The sequence below is a fragment of the Agelaius phoeniceus genome, chromosome W (genome assembly GCF_051311805.1).
Source record: "Agelaius phoeniceus isolate bAgePho1 chromosome W, bAgePho1.hap1, whole genome shotgun sequence".
Classification (NCBI taxonomy): Eukaryota; Metazoa; Chordata; class Aves; order Passeriformes; family Icteridae; genus Agelaius; species Agelaius phoeniceus.
In genome coordinates this window covers 1,884,197-1,902,752 of record NC_135301.1, presented here as the reverse complement: position 1 = coordinate 1,902,752, position 18,556 = coordinate 1,884,197, and the positions used below count along the sequence as shown (strand labels likewise).

General features: G+C 54.9%; 1 long non-coding RNA gene across 1 annotated transcript; it reads left to right on the top strand.

Annotated features, from left to right (window-relative positions):
• The first annotated feature begins 1,711 nt into the window (after positions 1-1,711).
• LOC143691882 (uncharacterized) lies at positions 1,712-6,814 on the top strand. Its single transcript, XR_013186022.1, has 4 exons — positions 1,712-2,573; positions 3,075-3,139; positions 3,760-3,823; positions 5,327-6,814. It is a non-coding gene; the product is annotated as an uncharacterized LOC143691882 (long non-coding RNA).
• The last annotated feature ends 11,742 nt before the right edge of the window (positions 6,815-18,556 follow it).

Below are 18,556 nucleotides of genomic sequence, written 5' to 3'. Positions count from 1 at the left end.
CGTGTCGACGGGCTGACGTCATTAGGCGGCACTCTGCCTGCAGTGCGCCCATGCAGACGGCAGGGGGCGCTGTGCCTGTAGTGCGCCAAAGCAAACGGCAGGGGGCGCTCTGCCTGCAGTGCGACAAAGCAGACGGCAGGGGGCGCTCTGCCTGCAGTGCGACAAAGCAGACGGCAGGGGGCGCTGTGCCTGCAGTGCGCCAAAGCAGACGGCAGGGGGCGATGTATAAATAGAGTATAAAGTATAATCTATATAGAAGAAGAAATAAAAGCTCTATGTTACCTGCAGCTGTAGAAAATTTCAGGCTCCCATGGAGGAAATAGTTTTCCTAAAATCATTGCCGTTTTGGGGTTTTTTGCACTCCCCAGTCGCCTGAACGTTTCTACTGCTGCTTTTTTTTATTCTAAAGCTAGAATGGAAAGCCAAGATTAGAAATACAGCGAAAGAAAGAGAGAAAGAATTAAAGAAAGAGAGAGAGACAGAGAGACAGAGACAGAAAGAAAGAGAGACAGAAAGAAAGAGAGAGACAGAAAGAGAGCGAAAGAAAGAGAGAGAGAGAGAGAAAGAAAGAGAGAAATAGAGACAGAAAGAAAGAAAGAAAGAGAGACGGAAAGGAAGAAAGAAAGAAAGAGAGAGAGAAAGAAATAAAGAGAGACAGAAAGAGAGCAAGAGAAAGAAATAGAGAAAGAAATAGAGAAAGAAATAGAGAGAGAAAGAAAGAAAGAGAGAGAGAGACAGGAAGAGAAAGAGAGAGAGAAAGAAATAGAGAAAGAAATAGAGAAAGAAAGAAAGAAAGAAAGAAAGAAAGAAAGAAAGAAAGAAAGAAAGAAAGAAAGAAAGAAAGAAAGAAAGAAAGAAAGAGAGAGAAAGAAAGAGAGAGAGAAAGAGAGAGAGAAAGAAATAGAGAAAGACAGAAAGAAAGAAAGAAAGAGAGAGACAGGAAGAGAGCAAGAGAAAGAAAGAAAGAGACAGAGAGAGAGACAGAAAGAGAGACAGAGAGAAAGAAAGAAAGAGAGAGAGAGACAGAGAGAGAGACAGAGAGAGAGACAGAAAGAGAGACGGAGAGAAAGAAAGAAAGAGAGAGAGAGACAGAAAGAGAGACAGACAGAGACAGAAAGAGAGACAGAGAGAAAGAAAGAAAGAAAGAGAGAGAGAAAGAGAGAAAGAGAGAAAGAGAGAAAGAAAGAAAGAAAGAAAGAAAGAAAGAAAGAAAGAAAGAAAGAGAGAAAGAAAGAAAGAGAGAGAGAAAGAAAGAGAGACAGAGAGAGAGAGACAGAAAGAGAGACAGAGAGAAAGAAAGAAAGAAAGAAAGAGAGACAGAAAGAAAGAGAGACAGACGGAAAGAGAGACAGAAAGAGAGACAGAGAGACAAAGAGAGACAGAAAGAGAGACAGAGAGAAAGAAAGAGAGAGAGAAAGAAAGAGAGACAAAGAGAGAGACAGAGAGAGAGACAGAGAGAGAGACAGAGAGAGATAGAGAGAAAGAAAGAGAGACAGAGAGAAAGAGAGACAGACAGAAAGAAAGAAAGAGAGAGACAGGAAGAGAGCGAGAGAAAGAAAGAAATAGAGAAAGACAGAAAGAAAGAGCGAAAGAAAGAAAAGGAAACAGGAAAGGAAGAAAAAAAAAAGGAGGAAGAGAAAGGAAGAAAAAAAATGAAAAAGGAAAAGGGTGAGAGTGAAAAAGAAAGAGCGAAAGTGGAAAAGGGGGTGAAAAACAGAGTGAAAAAAAGAGTTGGAGTGGAAAAGAAAGGACATTCGGGAGGGGCGGTGCTGCCTAAGGTGCTTCCGCGCCCAGGAGCGAAGGAGCCGTTTGATCCCCTGGCGGGAGCGCAGCTCCCGGTGGCGGAGAACGGAGCGGTGGCTGTCAGTCCGAGACTACAACTCCCGGCAGGCCCTGCGGCCGTAAAGCGCGGCGTCTGACGCAACGGCCGACGCGCCGTAGGAGTGGCTGGCGGCCCGAGGCGGCCGCGCGCCGGGGGAGCGGGGAGCTCCCGGCGCCTGTGCCGCGCGGGACGGAGCCGCGGCAGCGACGCTGGAGGGGCGAAGCCTCCGTCCGGCCGCCCGCACGGAGCCGAGCGGCGCGGAAGGGGCGTCCGCCCGGTGCCTCGGCCTCGCTCAGCGGTCCCGGTGGCGGGGGCTGAGCTCGGGCGGGGCGCGCTGCCGCCCGCCGATGGCGGAGCGCCGGGCGGTGCTTTGCTGCCGCGGGCCGGGAGCTGCAGGAGCCGCCCCGGGCGAGCGGCGCCGGGCGCTGCCGCGGTCACTGTGCGGCGGCTGCCCTCGGGCTGGCGGAGGCGCGGGAGCCGCCGAGCTGCAGCCGTCTCCCTCGGGCCGCTGCCGCTGCTGCGGGCGGGGGCGGACGAGCGGCTGCGGAGGCGGCTCCGCGGCGGGCTCAGCCTTGCGAGCAGAGAGCGCTCGACATCGCTGGCATGACACGGCTGCTGAGTGCCTCAGTGCTCGTGGCTCTTCCTTCCACGCAAACGGATGGAGCGGCATCGCTGAGCAGTAAAACACAGCGATGGCCCGGAGAATGGCGAGCGCAAGGAGCGCGCGGGCTGGATCCTTCTGATGGCACAGGTGCGATCGGCAAACTCAGCCCCTTGTGCCCCTGCCCTCCCGACCCCCAGGGGAAATGCTCTCCAGCCTCGAGCTGCTGAGAGACAAAACGTGTGATTTGACACTAGGGTCCGGAAAAGGTTTCCGTTTAGATTAGCAAATGCCTCAATTGTTCTTGGTTACATCCTAGGATCGGTTTTAGGCAGTGACTTTCTACCGCTTGTCGGATTTTCTTGTGCAATGGTAAGAAAATAGGCAGGTCTGATACTGGTTTCGCTTTTTTTCTACTTCATGTTCCATGAGCTGCTTTTATCCAAGCAATTGGTTTAAAGTTCTACTGTAGGCGTTTCTGGTTCACTTTTTTTTTTTTTTTTTTTTTTCCCTCTAAATCGGCAGTAAATATAGCTGAGTAAAATTACCTTGGTTTTCTTCCTTCTTAAATGTTTTTATTGATAATCCTATTTGAATATGCAGAACACGTGGGTATGTCCTGTAATATATCCTAGCTTTTCTTGTTTACAGGGTACTCAGAAAATATTTTTCCCTTCGAGTCCCACTGAAACATTCTCCGTGCAATCTCCGTTAAGGTCTGTGTTTGCAAATAAGCCACCATCAGCTGAGATATTTGCCTGTGTACCTTTTCCTGTCATTCAGAGCTTGCGTTCTGTGGTTTTTATGATAAACCTATCAAACTTGCGAAACCGTTTTGCAAGTCTTAACCGTTGAAGGCAGCAAGAAGTGGTTTTAAAGCCTGTTCTTGAGCAGACAAAGGGAAAAAGTGTGAATTTGATGCTGAACTTGTCCTTTTTCATTTGACTTGCCTTGAATTATTTAGGAAGAGAGAGAACTAGAAAAAAGAGAGAAATAGAATTGGTTCTTGAGCCCTCCTAAAATGCTCCCCGTGATTCCGTGTGGAGCCAAAGTGAAGGGTGATGGAACAGAGCCCCTGTGCTTTAGAAGGAAATCAATTTCAACCTGATCTCCACCCTGAGTCTCCCTAATTTCTGTTTTTAAAATGCAAACTCAGTTTAGGAAGTGTTGGGAGTTAGTATTTTGGGGAAGAAATGGCAGTTGCACAAACCGTTCCATTTCCCAGAGGCTCTGGGAAGGATTCATTTTGTAAGCGCTGTAACTGCCATCAGTTGGTGCTTCGGGGTTGGAATGTGCACTTGCCCTCCTATAAAGCACTCGTTCATTTGCATTTCAGTGCCAGGAGTCTGGAGAAACTGGAGAAGAGCCCAAGAGACATTTTTCATCCTGAGATACAAAAGGTAGGAAGTGACTTTTTTTGGTTTGGTTCTTTTTCTTTATGATTTCCTGGAAATAGAAGTAATTAAGTATAGATACCAATGGTTTGTTTCTTCCAGTAGCTAATAAGAATAATAATAATAAGAATCTAATACTACTTAAACTGTCTCTTTATCCATTGAACTGGCCATTTCAAATCCAAACTTCTAAACACCAATAAAACCATCATCCTTGTAGAATCTTTAATAGGAGGGGGCTAAAGATGCTGTTTTTGTTGACAGGATTTATTGGTTCTTGAAGGGCAAGAGGTGAGTACAAGCCTGACTACTTCTTGCTCACAGACCCGTCCGGTGAATACGGCTTTGTATTTTGATGGGCTTTTGATGACTTCTAAATCAATTGCTCGTTACAGTAAAAAGAAGTCATGTTTTTTTGAACCTGACAGCAAAAATAACTTGAAGCACCAACTTAATAATAATTGATCACCCATCTAAGTTAATGATTTTATGCTATACTATCAAAGTTTAAAGGTAAATTATTGTGTATTAGGAGATGGTATAAAATGTATGTTCTAACGTGTAGGATGTAGGCAAAGATTAGAGGAAACAAATTTTTATGTCTTCTGTTTGACTGTTTACCAAATAATATTTGGTTTTATTTTCCAGGGATCGGTGAATTTTAAATTTGGAGTCCTCTATGCTAAGGATGGTCAGCTTACAGGTGATGAAATGTTCAGTCATGGTGAGGTTTTCACCTTCTCCTTAATTGTTTTGCTCATCTGAAAAAAAAAAAAAAAAGGCAAGTTAAAAAAAAAAGGTATGTTTATTATTTGTTACCCTGTTCTGATCGTTTCCTCAGTATTTGCTGGAGCTCTGCTTACCCAAGCTTTGGGTAAAACAAGCTTTGGGTTCCTTCTGTCCCACTGGGTGTTGCCCAGTTTGGTTGCATCTGGTGAAATTCACCCTGAGCCCTTACAGAACCAGCTCAAACCACGTGAGAGCCATTCGCAGCTCTCTCAGGACACCCGGAGGAGGATGGGTGACGTTTCTGAGCATCTGGCAAGTGCACTTCTATCAAAACTCGGCCTGTGACATTGCTGGGGAAAACCCTTCTGTATCCTGAAGGGTTCCTCAAAGTCTGTTGAGGATCCGGTTAGCAGTTGCTCACCTGGATGGTTCCAGCTCCTCAAGCTAACACTTGTACTCTTGCCATGTAGTTTAGATCTATTGTAGTTTTGTTATTTTGCAAGATTTTACGTCTTTGGACAATAACGTGCATTTCACTCTTTGGAACCTCTGGGATCATTCCTTGGTGCAGCACCACCTAATGGGACACTTGGCTGCTGTGCTGAAGGGCTTGGTTACTGGAATTGTAAATCCCGGAGAGTTTGTAAGTCTTCTGTCCCCAGGGAGGTGTCACGCTTTGTTCACCGTTGCTCTGTTTGTCAGGTGCTGCTTCTCGTCGGAAGTATTAACTTCAAACTGCCCTGTTCTTTTTTGAACTTTTTTTCCTGGTTCTCTCCGTAGGGCAGGGAAGGACTCTCGTATCCCGGTCGTCAGACTCAGCGCTGCCCGAGAAGATACAGAGACTGTAAAAATCATAAGGAGCAACTAGGACTGCAGAGGAAACAAACTGGAGAGAACAAAAGGTGATATTGTTCTCCTTCCCCTGGATTAGAAACATCCACTGCGCTTTGATGCCGGTGGCTGCCAGGGGCTCGTTAGGTCTCTTTAGGCAGGTGTAGGTGTTCACTTGTAGGTTCTATTTTTTGGCAAAGGACCACGAGAGAAGTTTATTTATAGATCCAAATAAACATTCATCTTATCTGAACATAACCTGTCATCCCCTTTCTGACATTAAGGACTCCTGTATAAATACTTGGGGGGGTTTTCTTTGTCATTTCTGAATGGTTCCATTTTGCCGGCTACTTGAACAAATCTGAGGGGGTTTAATTGCATACTGCTTCCTTGAAATTCTGTTGGTCTCTGCTTGGAACCCTTCTTGTACTGCTTAATGAAAGACTTCTGATGGTGTTTTCTTGCCTGTTTGTGTTTAAGGTCGTGCTCTGATGCATTTACAGAAGCCATGGCAGGAGAGAGTCAGCTGCTGGAGAAGAGGAGACAGTATTATCCCTGTGCAGCACAGAACTGTGCTGCTGCTGTGTCATCAGCTGTGTCTGCACTGAAAGTAGCCACCTTCACTTGTAGGTAGCTCCTTGGTGCTTTAGGACACGCTGAGGGATTTATTCCTTTTGGGATCCACGATGAGAATTCCCAAGAGAGGTAGTAGTAATAAGGTCTGACATTGGAAAAAAGCCTGTGTCCTTGGAATGTTGTTGTTGTCGTCAAAAGTTAATTTTTCCTTCTTTCTTAGCCGGTAGTCAGCTTTTTGCTTTATTTTTTGTGGTATCAGTATTTGATTGTTTAAAAAATTGCTTCAGAAGAACTGCAGTGGCTGGCCACCAGGACCTTGTTCCGATTTGCCTATTTGCTTGTAGCTAAAACCTTTCCATATTGTTTATCATTCTATTGAAGAAACTGCTGCCCAGTCAACTAAGAACTGAACATCTCTCTGTCTAGGACATGGGGAGAGGATTTAGGTCATGTCTTTGTTTCCAGAAAAAAGTTCCAGTGTAGTTTCTAACTAGAGGAAAAGGGGGGGGGTGAAGACTCGGGGCTCTGATGCCACTGGGGGCACCCCGAGGTGCCCAGGAGAGGGAGCCCCACTGCGGTGCAGGAGCAGGTATGTTATCACGTACTAGAGAGCAAATTATAAATAGAAATATGAAAATTATAAATATAAAAATATTTTTTAGATCGTTAAAGAAAGCGGTTTTTTTAACTTGTCAATAGGCAGGGTTTTGATGATAAAAATGATAAATACAAAGAATATGAAGGTAGAAATCTAAGTCTAGAAAGATATCATAAGTACATACAGATAAAGTTTAAAACTAGAAGAAAAAATCAGTTGCAGCAGTAGATACGATACATAATATAGATAATACTTTAAATACATGTCTAGAATTTTATAGATATTATAGATAATTATTAATAGATTGCATCAAAAGAAACTATAAATATAAATGTGAATATAATTATACAAAGTATAAAAATATTTCGATATCGTTTAAAAGAAGGTGTTTTCTTGTATTTATTTGGTTAGAGATGGGGTTTTTCTTTGGATTAATAGAAGTATTCTAGAAATATAAATCTAACTGTAGAGAGATCCAATCGATAGAGGAGGATATTTCTAAAACCACAACCGAACGCCGCCGCCTTCGGGGGAATCGCACGAGCTCGGCCGAAGCAAGGCGAGAGCGGCCGACCCTGACGGCCTCGAGCGAACCGAGGCGAGGCTTCCGAGGCTGCCTGAAGCGAAGCGAGCCGAGCTCAGGCGAAGCGAGCCTGCTGCTCTCGTGCGCGCTGCTTAGCGCCAGTGCGCTCCCAGCCTAATGAGCTCCTGCCCGAGCCCGCGCTCCCGGTCGTGTCCGCGCCGTGGCCGGGCCGCCCGCGGGACGCGGCAGCGGGAGAGCCCCGAGCCGGGCGAGCTGAACGGGAGGCGGCGGCGCTTGCCCGCCCGCCGTCGGGGAGCCGAGGCGAGGCGAGCGGAGCCGAGGCGCGCCGAAGGCACAGAGCGGCTGGGAGTTGGGCCGAAGCGCGCCGAGCTCGGCCGAAGAGGCGAATGCAGGCGCCAAGAGCCGAGTTGAGGCGCCAAGAGCCGACTGGAGCCGAGCGTCTCCGGAGCGAGCCGAGCTCCGCCGAGCGCCGCAGCATCCCGGGCAGGGCGAGGCGCCGGGCCGGGCTCGGGGTGCAGCCGGGGCTCTGGGAGGCTTCCCCGCCTGTCCCTCTCTCTAGCCCTCCTTCCTTCTCCCCGTCTTCGCCTTCTCTCGCTCCCTTTCCCCCATTCCCTCTCCCCCCGCAAAGCCGGCTCCTTCCTGTCCTGTCCCTAGCCCGCTACTCCCTTCTGTTCCCCCTGTCTCCTTCCTGTGCCCAGCCTCCGTGTACCCTCGTCCCGGGCTTTCCCTTCCCGTGCCGCTTTCCTGCACAGCCCGAGCTCCCTCGCCGCCCTTTGTCGTGCCCTGCTCTCGCTCCTCTCTTCCCGTGCCCCCTTTCCTTCTTTGCCCCGCAGCCGCGGGGCTCGGGCTGCCGGAGAATAAAGCCCCGAGGGCCGGAGCCCGGCGCCCCTGGGCCCTTGCGGGAGTCCCCGCGCGGGGCCGGAGGCTCTCGGCGGATCCCCCCGTGCCGCTCAAGCAGCGCGGCCGACAGCGCCGGAGCTGCGGCTTTGCCGGCATCGCGCTGAGAGCGGCCCCCGCTCCGTGCCGGGCCGTCCCCGCCGTCTGTGCCGCTCCCTCTCTCGCTGCCCCTGGCCCGTGACAGCGAGGCTGGGCAGGAACCTCAAGCCTTCTGGGGGCTGCCCCCCCTTTCTTGTTGCAGCAGAATCCCTTGCTGGGGCCATGCACGTGTGGGAAGGGCTTGGTTTAGTTTAAAAAATAAAAAAGACAAAAAAAGTGGGTTTTTTTCCTTCACTGCTGTATTCGCTGGTGGTAGATGGTGTGTTGTTTTATTTCTTGGTCTTATTAACTCTGTGTAAATAGTTTTTTGAGTGAAGCTCACTTTCTGCACGGGTTGGTTTGTATTTGAGGTAGGCTTAATTTCAAGAGGTTTCTTTCCTAGACTTCTGATAGGTATTCCTGGGATTTTGGTTTTGTTTACTGCATGTATCAACAGAGAGATTTGGTAGGGCCAGCTGGGCTGCTGGAGTTTTGGGTGTTAATTTATGAGATGGCTTTTGTTCAATGCAGTTTTGAATTGTTGAAAGGGTTTTAATTGTAGTTGTTTTAAGGCAGTTTTTAAGAATTGTTTGTATCGTTTCACGTTGTTTGTAGTTGGTGTATGATCAGGGATATGGTGGAACTTCTTGAACGTTCTGGTTTTAGCGTTCCTAAGTTCCGATTTCTTTCTGGTTTGTTTTTTTTTTTAGTTTTAGTTTTAGAGACAGGGGCATTTATATGGTGGGTTTTTATAGGCAATATGTTTCTAAATTAGGCTAGTGATATTTTTTAGTATTTTAGTAGTTTAGATTTTTTATTTTCATGCTTTTATTTATTTTTTTAATTTTTTAAAAATAATTTTTATAGATTATTGGTTATTATTTGTGAGTTAGCATAAAGGTAGACCTTTGGAGGCTTTTTTAGTAATGTTTAGGGTCAGTTGTAGAGTTTTGAGTTTAGTGAGTTGGTTGGATTTAATTTTTCATGGGTGTTTGTTTTTACTAGCAGTTCTGTCATTTTCCATGTGTATCTGAGTTTTTTGGGGTTTTGAGCCATTGGTTTAGGAGGAAGTTTATGATGAGAATGTACGGAGCTTTTGGGCTAGTTATAGTGGGATTTAAAGTTTCTTTACAGTTAGGTTGGTTTGAGTTTTTCTTAGGGTTAAATGTCGTGGGGTCTTTGTTCTGTTAGTCCTAGAAATAGGTTTTGTTTGGATATGCTGCGATGGGATGAGCGTGGGCTGCGTACCGGTGCTGATGAAGGTGCGGTATTTGTGTGGTTCTGATGCGTTGGGTTAATGAATTGATATGGTCTAATATATAGATTAAAGTAGAAATAAATACAAATATAAAAATAAATATAAAATGATAGTGGTAAACATAAATATAGAAAATAGATAGATAAATATAAAAAACTATAATATATAGTATATTATTGTAACACACCATAATATATATAAATGATGGTCTATTTTATATATATATCTAAAGATATATAAATATAGATTGTAAATATAAAAATATTTAAATATAGTTAAAATAAATTGGGTTTTTTTGGATTTGATTTGGTTATAGGCTGGGGTTTTTTATAAATAATATAAATAACATAAAAATAGAAATACAAATATACAAATATACAAATATATATTATATATACTGATATCTATAAATATTTATTATAAATAAATATAAGAAATATACAATATAAAAATGATATATCTATTTTTATATTATTTATATTATTTCTAAAAACCCCCCTTCTCTGTGCAGTCTGTCACAGTTGCCCACAGTCTGTCGTGCTGCTTACAGAAGTGCCAAGAGCCAAAACCTTGAGGAACAGACCTTAATGTGACTCTATAAATGGCTTTAATAATCCCCTCCTTTCTTGTTTTCTTTTTGAGGCAATCCTGATTGCCTTTGGTTTTCTCCAGCCAGAGTTAATCCAAAATCTGTCTCTTTGGGCCCCTTTCTGGCCTTGCCTAGAGCACAGCACACTTTGTTCCCCCTTGAATGTTTCTCCTGGCTGGTGAGGCCATGAAAGGAGTGGGAGATGATGTGAGAGGAGCTCAGTGCGGGGCAATTGCAGAGTTCCTCGCTCTCCCCTGTGCAATAAGGAGGGGAGCAGTGTCCAGCAGGCAGACGATGGAACGAGTGGAGATGCCTTGTGAGGAAGGCAGAAGGAATTAATGTCTGCAGGAGCCCAGGGAGCGCTGGGGCTGTAACTGGGAGATGCACAGCAGACATTCTCCCCACACAGGGCAGGGCCGGTTTCTCCTGTTTCTGGGCAATGCCGGGGTGGCTGTCACTGCTGCTGCCACTGGAACTCTCAGCCCAGGGCTCAGGCCATCATCGCCAGCAATCATCTCTGCCAGCTCATGGGCATTGCTGAATGTCTCCTGTGCTGCTCAGTGACGCTCAGCAGCCTCAGTTCTGCTCAAAATCATTTCAGTGGGAGCTATGAGGCACAAAAATGCTGAGACCGATTTCACAGAGCCACCTGTCCCTCGTGAGTGCAGGGTGCAATCCCAGCAGAGCAGGGGCAGCTCTCCCTGGCTGTGCTTTCTCTCAGCACCTGAATGACCCTCAGTGGTTGGCAGGAAAGGGGCTCCAGTAAAGTGCCTCCTTTCTCCTCTTCCTGGAGTCCCAGCTGCAGAAAGAACTGAGCAGTGGGGTGCAATCCTTGTTTGAAATGGCTGAGAATGAACCTCGATCCCAGCCTCAGAACTGAGCCCCGATCGTTGCGTTTGCCTTCTCCTGGGTGCGCTGCAGTCGCTGCCGTGCCCCAGGGCAGGGATTTGTGTGCCAGCCTTAGCAGGCTGAAGTGTTGGAGATCTCTGGGTGGGCAGGAAATGGAATGGGCTGCCTTGGCCGCACCTGCTCCTGCCAGCTGGATCCAATATCCAGGGGGGACTTTGCAGGCACCGCGTGCGTCAGTCCCGCTCCTTAGGACAGGCTCCCAGCTCTGCCCTGGCACTGATCCGGGAGCTCTGGGACACCAAGGGTTTGGAGCAGCCCCTGAGCCTCGGCAATGCCTGCAGGGCTGGAGGCTTCCCTGGGCCAGGGCAGGGAATCCCTGCTCGTTCCCAGGCGGGAATGCCCGGGCTGGAGCAGCTGGGAGGCGTGGCCCATGGAAAGGGACGCGAGCTAAAGGCCGAGAGCTCCGGGGAAAGCAGCGGCTGCCAAGGGAGCTGAGCCAGAGGCAGCCCGGGCAGGGCAGAGGATGGGAATCCTGAAAGGTGAACGTGCCCAGACCGGCAGAGGGCAGAAAGCAAAAGTCCAAGCCAGCAAAAGACAACGTAAACCGTGGAGATAAAAAGACTCTTGAATTTGCCTTTTCATAATGAAATAAATCCAGCTGGAACAACATTAATAAAAGCAGTGGGAAGGATCATAGCAACAGGTGGGGTTTTGCTCAGCTCTGCTTTGCTTTGATTCCACTACAAAAGATCAAGGCTTCTCAGGAAGATGGAAATGAACACATAGGTTGATCCAAGAGCAGTGAAAAGTGGGAATGAGGCACTTTTAGCCCCAGGAATGGCTCTTCCCTTGTGCGCTAAGAGAGCTTCAGCAGCAATTCCCGCTTTGGTGACATTTTCCAACAACGTGGATTTTCTACAGGGGCAGACTTGGAAAAGAGCAGCTCCACGTTGAGATCATGTTGAGAGCTGCTCATGATTGTCACAGCTGCAGCTCCCCAGAAGCTGAACTGTTCACTGCAGAAAGAAGGAGAGGCAATTTGTTTTGCCATTCTCAGTGTGCTAACAATGTGTGCCATGCAAAGGTCACGAGCAGAGATGGCAGCAGGCTTTGCTCTGAGAAGCAGAACAGGTTGGATTTAGGGCATCCTAAGGAGATTGGAGTGAGACAAAAGCTCAGCTGCTAGGAGCAGAGGAGCACGTGGATCCATCCAGGGATTTCTGTCATGGAAAGCTAAATAGGCAAAGATCTGGCATCAGCTTTAATTGATGGCTGTCATCTTTCCGCTTTTGAGACCTAGTCAGTGGCACGGTATTGGCCAGAGTTTTAAACAGAAAATGGCATCAGGTGTTATGAATCTTAGCTAGGTGTGATTGCGTAAAGAAGGAAAGGAGAACAGCGCTGTTTCTCTTTGTTTTGGAGCCTGCAGCCATGGTGGCTGCTTTGCACAGTGCACGTTGGTAGCGGTCGGTGTGCGAGAGTCTGTCAAATGAATATGAAAGCTTCTGGCCATGCCTTGATCCCGCGCAAGGAGCACAGAGCGAGTTCTCCCCTCAGGAGCAGCCCTGTCGGCCGGCAGTGCCGGCTCCTCCCGGGCACTGCCATGCGCCTCCTCCTCCTGGCGGAGCCCGAGCAGAGAGCCCGCGTCCCCGAGTCCCCGGGCGGGATGCGAGTCCCGGGCTCGGGCCCGTCCCTCTGCTCCCGCTCAGTGCAAGGGGCTCGGTGCCGGCTGCTGCCGAGCCCCGGCCGCTGGGGCTCCGCTTCCTCTGCCAAAGCTGCCGCTGTCCCTGAGCGAGGCGGGGCAGCTGCCATGGCCCGGGAGCGCGGCCATCCTTGGCGAGCTGCTCCTTCCCGGCGGCGGCAGCTGGGAGCTGCCTCAGCCTGAGCTCAGGAGCCGGGCAGGAGCGCCCGGATCGTCACCCGCTGCTGCCCGCTCCGGCCCGGGCACCGGGCACCCCTTGGCTTCCCCCGGGCCGAGCGGATCCGGGGCTGTTCCCCGCGCCGCGGCAGCGCCTGGGGAGCCACGAGCGGCATCGCTCCGTGAGCCGGAGGCGGCGCAACAAACCCGGCTGGGGATAATGGGATATCGCAGTGCTGGGATAACGCGGTATTGCAGACAGGCTGCATTTGATGGCATCCTTTCAGGGCAGGCTTCCTACCTTCTAATGCCACGGGTGGGTTTTTTGCTAGCCTGAAGCAGTTCTCCCAGGAGAATCAAATGTGTGAGAGGTCCATTCCCTGTGACCATCTGTGGGGATGGCCGCAGTCAATTCCACCACCCTGTGAACTGAGACTAATAAATTGGGCATTTTTCTGGTCTCAGAATCGGGAGTCCTGTGGGTTGTTTGCTTGGTTTTTGGTTTTTTTTTTTGTTGTTGTTTTTTTGTTTTTTTTTTTTTTTTTTTTTTTTTTTTTTTTTTTTTTTTTTTTTGTGGTGGTGAAGGTGAGGAGGGCTCAGGGACAAAGTGCTCCGCTGCTGGCACTTGGACCCAGTCGCAGCTGGGCAGGCCGAGGGCTGTGAAGCCGGGACTTGAGCCCTGTGTTTCGGGGATGCAGAACGAGGCTCGCCCAGGCCTGGAGCACAGAGGCCGAGTCCTGCATTTTGGGGCCCGGGGCCAGAGCCCAAATGCTGCGTGCGAGTGCTCGGAAGGCGGAGCCCCGGCCCGGCGCTGTCCGGGCCCGGCCCCGGCCTGACGGGGGCGGCTTCGGGGCTGAGAGAAGCGCTCAGGCGCTCCCTCGTGGCGCTCGGCAGCGGAGGCCGAGCTCCGGCCGAGGCTCTTCCCGGAGCCGGGACACTCGTGGGGCCTCTCCCCGGTGCCGATGGGCGGGGGGTGAGGAGCCGGGAGCGCGGCGTTGCGGAGCCCGTGGGGCCGGCGTTCGGGGGCTCGGGCCCAGTCCCTGCCATGGTCTCGGGTGCCGGAGGCCCCGGGGCCGTTGCCGGGCGGGCGGGGAGGTGCCGGGGGCAGGAGGCGGGGCGGGAGCCGCGGTGTCCCCGGGCCTGGGCGGGTCCCGGCCGGGGCTCGGCGAGCCCGGGCCCGACGGAGCGGGACGGGAAGGCGCGGCCGGCGGTTGCCGCTCCCTGCCCGCCACTCCCGCCCGCGGCGCCGGGACACGGAAGGTGACACCGGGACGGGGCTCTGCGGGCTCAGGAGAGCCAGGCCCCTCCCGCCCCATAGCGATGCCAGTCCCGATGGCGACGGGGGAGAGGCGGCACCGCCCGGGGCCCCCCGGCAGAGCCAGGCAGCGCTCGGCCCCCGCAGCCCGGGCCGCGGTCACGGCCCCGCCGCAGCGGCCCAGGCTCCGAGCGGTCCCCGGCGGGAGCAGCCGTCGGGCGGGGCTCGCACAGCGCCGAGCGAGGCTCCCGAGCGATAGCCCCGGGACCGGGGGGGACAGGGGGGCGGGGCCGGCACAGGTGCGAGGGGCGGGGCCACGGAGCGCGGGCACGGGGCGATGCGACGGTGCCACCGCCACCGAGGCCGGGGGTGGCGGGCAGAGCGCCGCTGGGGTGTGCCGGGCGGTGCCGCCTCTCCCCCGTCGGGCGGATGGAAGCGGCACCGGGCCCGGGACCGGTTTGGGGCCCGGGATGGCCGCGGACACGGGGCGCTGCCGGGTGCGGGATCGCGGCCGTTCCCCGGTGCGGAGCCGCCGTGTGGGGCCGGCACCACGCAGGGCGCTCTCTGGCGGACACGGAGCGCGGTGCGAGCGCGGCGCCCCCGCCTGGCGGGGGAACGCGGTGCGGGGGGCGGAGCCTGAAAACAGGGGGCGGGGACAGGGGCGGAACCGGGCGGCACAAGGGATGGGGCCTGAGAGAACGGGGGCGGGGCCAGGCGGCACAAAGGGCGGGACCAGGGGCGGGGCCGCCTCAGGTGTGCACGGCGGGCGCGGCTCAGGTGTGCGGGGCCCCAGAGCGGCTGCGCGGGGCGGGGCCGAGGTGTTTTAGACCCCGGAAATCGCCTCGGCCGCCATTTGCTCACTCAGAGCACGGTGCGGACGGGAGCTCCGTGTGCGGGCTCCGCAGGTAAGGCGCGGAGGCTTCGGCCTCCCTTTCTGTCCCCCTCTCTAGCCCTCCTTCCTTCCCCGCGTATTCCCTTTCTTTCTCCCCCTTCCCTCTCGCCCTAAAACGCTCCTTTCCTCTCCTCCCAAACCCGACTCCCCCCACTCGTTCCTGTCGTGTCCCTTCCCCACTACTCCCTTCTATTCCTCCTCTTTCCACCGTCCCTCTTGTCCCCCCTCGGCCTTTCCCTTCCTGTCCCGCTTCCGTCGTCACTCCGACCCCTCTCCCTCCCCGTCCTCACCACCCCCATCTCTCCTGTCTCCCCGTCCTCCCGTTTCCTTCTTTTCTCGCAGCCGCGGGGCTCGGGGTGCCGGGCAAGAATAAAGCCCTGAGGGCCGGAGCCCGGCGCCCCCGGCCTCGCTGGGGTCCCCACACGGGGCCGGAGCCGCTCTGCGGGTCCCCCCATTGCAGTCGAACACACCGCCCGACACCGCCGGGGCTCCGGCTTTCCCAACATCACACTGGGGGGGTCCTGGGGCGGGGGGCCCGAGTTACAGGGGCCCCCTCATTAGGAGGGGGTCCCAGGGGGGAGGGGGGTTTAGGAGGGGCCCCCTCGTTAGGAGGGGGTCCCAGTGGGGAGGGGGGGTCAGGAGGGGCCCCCTCATTAGGAGGGGGTCCCAGGGGGGAAGGGGGTTAGGAGGGGCCCCCTCCGGAGGAGGGGGTCCCTGGAGGGGGGTGGGGGAGGGCCCCCTCCGGAGGAGGGGGTCCAGGGGAGGGGGCGGGGTCTGGGGGGGCGTAATCCCCCTCCAGGCTCCGCCCCCTTCCCCGGACCCCCTCCTCCGGACGGGGTCCCCCCCCGGCCCCCTCCAGGGACCCCCTCCTCCGGACCGGGGCCCGGGAGGGGGGGAGGGCGGGTGGGGTGGGGGGGGAAGCAGGGGCGGGCACGTCACTCTGCAGCGTGAGCTCACGTAAAAAAAAAAAATTGCCAGACACACGACCGTCCACTGCCGTCCTGTCCCCGCCCGCCCCACCCTCCCCCCGGGCCCCGGTCCGGAGGAGGGGGTCCCTGGAGGGGGCCGGGGCGGGACCCCGTCCGGAGGAGGGCGTCCAGGGGAGGGGGCGGGGCCTGGGGGGGGTATTACCCCCAGGCCCCGCCCCCTCCCCTGGACCCCCTCCTCCGGAGGGGGCCCTCCCCCACCCCCCCCAGGGACCCCCTCCTCCGGAGGGGGCCCCTCCTAACCCCCCCTCCCCCCTGGGACCCCCTCCTAACGAGGGGGCCCCTCCTATCCCCCCCCTCCCCCCTGGGACCCCCTCCTAATGAGGGGGCCCCTGTAACTCGGGCCCCCCACCCCAGGACCCCCCCAGTGTGATGTTGGGAAAGCCGGAGCCCCGGCGGTGTCGGGCGGTGTGTTGGACTGCAATGGGGGGACCCGCAGAGCGGCTCCGGCCCCGTGTGGGGACCCCAGCGAGGCCGGGGGCGCCGGGCTCCGGCCCTCAGGGCTTTATTCTTGCCCGGCACCCCGAGCCCCGCGGCTGCGAGAAAAGGAGGACAGTGGGGAATGGAAAACAAGAACAGGGGAACGGAGAAGAAGGTGGGGAGAGATCGGGGTGTGCAGGACAGCAGAGGACGGGGCTGGGGGGAAGGCAGGCTGGAGAAAGGAGCGGGATTGAGGGCGGGTGGGGAGCGACTGGTGGGGGGGAAGGGGGAGCTGGGAGCGGGGTCAGGGGGGAGTCCGGCTGGGGAGGGAAGGCAGAGGATGAGAAAGTAGGGTAGGGTAGGTGGGGTAGAGAACGAGAGAGGGGCGGCCGTAGGGGGGGAGGGAGGGGAGGGCTAGGGGGGAGAGGGAGGGGGGGGTTTGGGGGGGGGAGGGTGTAGGGGGTGGGGGAGGGGTGGAAGGGAGGGTAGAGAGGAGAAATACACAGAAATACAACACAACAGGAACGCAGGAGAAAAGAAACGCAGAGAAAAAGAAATATAGGGCCCCGGCCGGCAGCAACCTCCCTCACCCAACGCCGAGGAGCAAATGGCTCCGCCGGGCCCTCCCCGCGCCTTAAATCCCCCAAGGCCCCGCCCCGCGCAGCCGCACTGGGGTCCCTCACACCTGTGCAGACCCCGCCCCTCGCACCTGTGCCGGCCCCGCCCCCAGGGCCCCGCCTCCCCCCCGCCCCCCGCCCGCCCATAAATCCCGGCGGATCGGCGCCTGTCCCGTTTTCTGCGCGGGATGCTCATCCCGAGAGGCGGCGGGAGCGTCGGTCGGAGCGCTATGCGGAGATCCGGATCGGGGGCTGCTGCTGGTGCTGCGCGGGGTCCACGGTGCTCGGCTGGGAGCGGGACGGGGATGGGGATTTAGGCCTGGGAATTCGTATCCTGGTCCTGCCGCTATTTCTTGTGGAAGCTGGGCCGAGCTGCTTCTTTCTCGGCGGGCAGGGTATGGGTGCCAAGGCCAGAGAATCGAGGTAGGATTGGGGCTGGGATCGGGACCACTATCGCTGCGGTCGGGAAAAGCCGCTCCGGGACAGGCGCTGCCGCTCCGGTTGCGGCCAGCGCGGGGCTGGGTCTCGCCGGGGCTCCAGGCACGCTCCGGCTGCGGCGGCAGGGAGCCGGTGCCGTGCCGCTGCCATGGCCGCCAGGAGGACGACGCTTCCCCGGAGCAGCCTCTGGATCGCGGCTGGCAGCGGGAAGGACACCGAGACCGCCCGTACCGGCCCCGGGACCCCATGGGCATCGCCGCTCGCTCAGCGCCGCCGCCCGCCCCGCGGGGCGCCCCCTGGCGGACACGGCGCCGCCCCGCAGCCCCCCCGGCCCGGTAACGCCACGAGCGCCGCGCTCCCCTACGAGCCCCAGCGCCCGCAGCCCCTGCTCCGTGCCCGCAGCCCCTGCTGGGGGCTGCAGCTTCCCAGCCACGAGCAGCCGCTCTGGGACGGCCGCTGGGGCCGAGGCGTTGCTGCTCCCGCTCCCATTGTGCCTGGGGTGGGACTGGAGCCCCAGGGAAACGCTAGGAAAAACCCCATGGGTTAAAAAACCAGTGCAAACGATTTGTTCTTTATTTCCAGAGCCGTGGGAATCATCAAGTCAAATGTGAGAAGTGACTGGCCCAGCTGTGTATCAAACCCAGAATTTTGGCCTTCTCAGCACCCTGCTCCAAACACCTGGGCCAATCCCAGGGCTGTTCCAAAGGCCCTGTGTGGGATGGCAATGACTGCTGCCACTAAGAGAACTCCTCTGCAAATGCAGCTCCTTCCCTTCTGCTACTGCTGCTTTGCACAGCAGCCCCTGCAATGGCTGTGGGGCAGAACTGGCTGGCACTCAACATGGCAGCACCAAACTCTTCCCCATAGCCCTGATTGTTCTGCCCTTGCCAGGATTTCCCCAGCAGCTGTAAATGTGCTCCCACAATGTCCCTTTGTTTCCCCAGGAAGAAGCCAACAAGACAAGCCCTGAGGGTTACCTTGCTCCGTGGCCAAAGCTCTTCTGGAGAGTGCCGGGGGGCGTTGCCTGCAGGTGAGTGTTGCCAGCTCCAAACCATGCTGGCTGCTGAGGCCAGGGCTGTTTTTCTGGCCCAGGGGCCTTGGTGTCTCCTGCTGGCTGCCAGCCATGCTCCTTGGTGTTCCCTGGCTGTGTCCCAGCTGGCTGGGAGCGCAGGGCAGGAGGAGGCCAGGAGCTCCTGAAAGGCAGCAGCACCTCGTGTCTTTGGCATCTGCAGGGGAGGAGCTGTGCTTGCACCGTGGCTCCTGGGCCAGGGGCTGCTCTGAGCAGGCCCCTGGAAATGCTTCAGCCCGGACAGAGACCACCAGT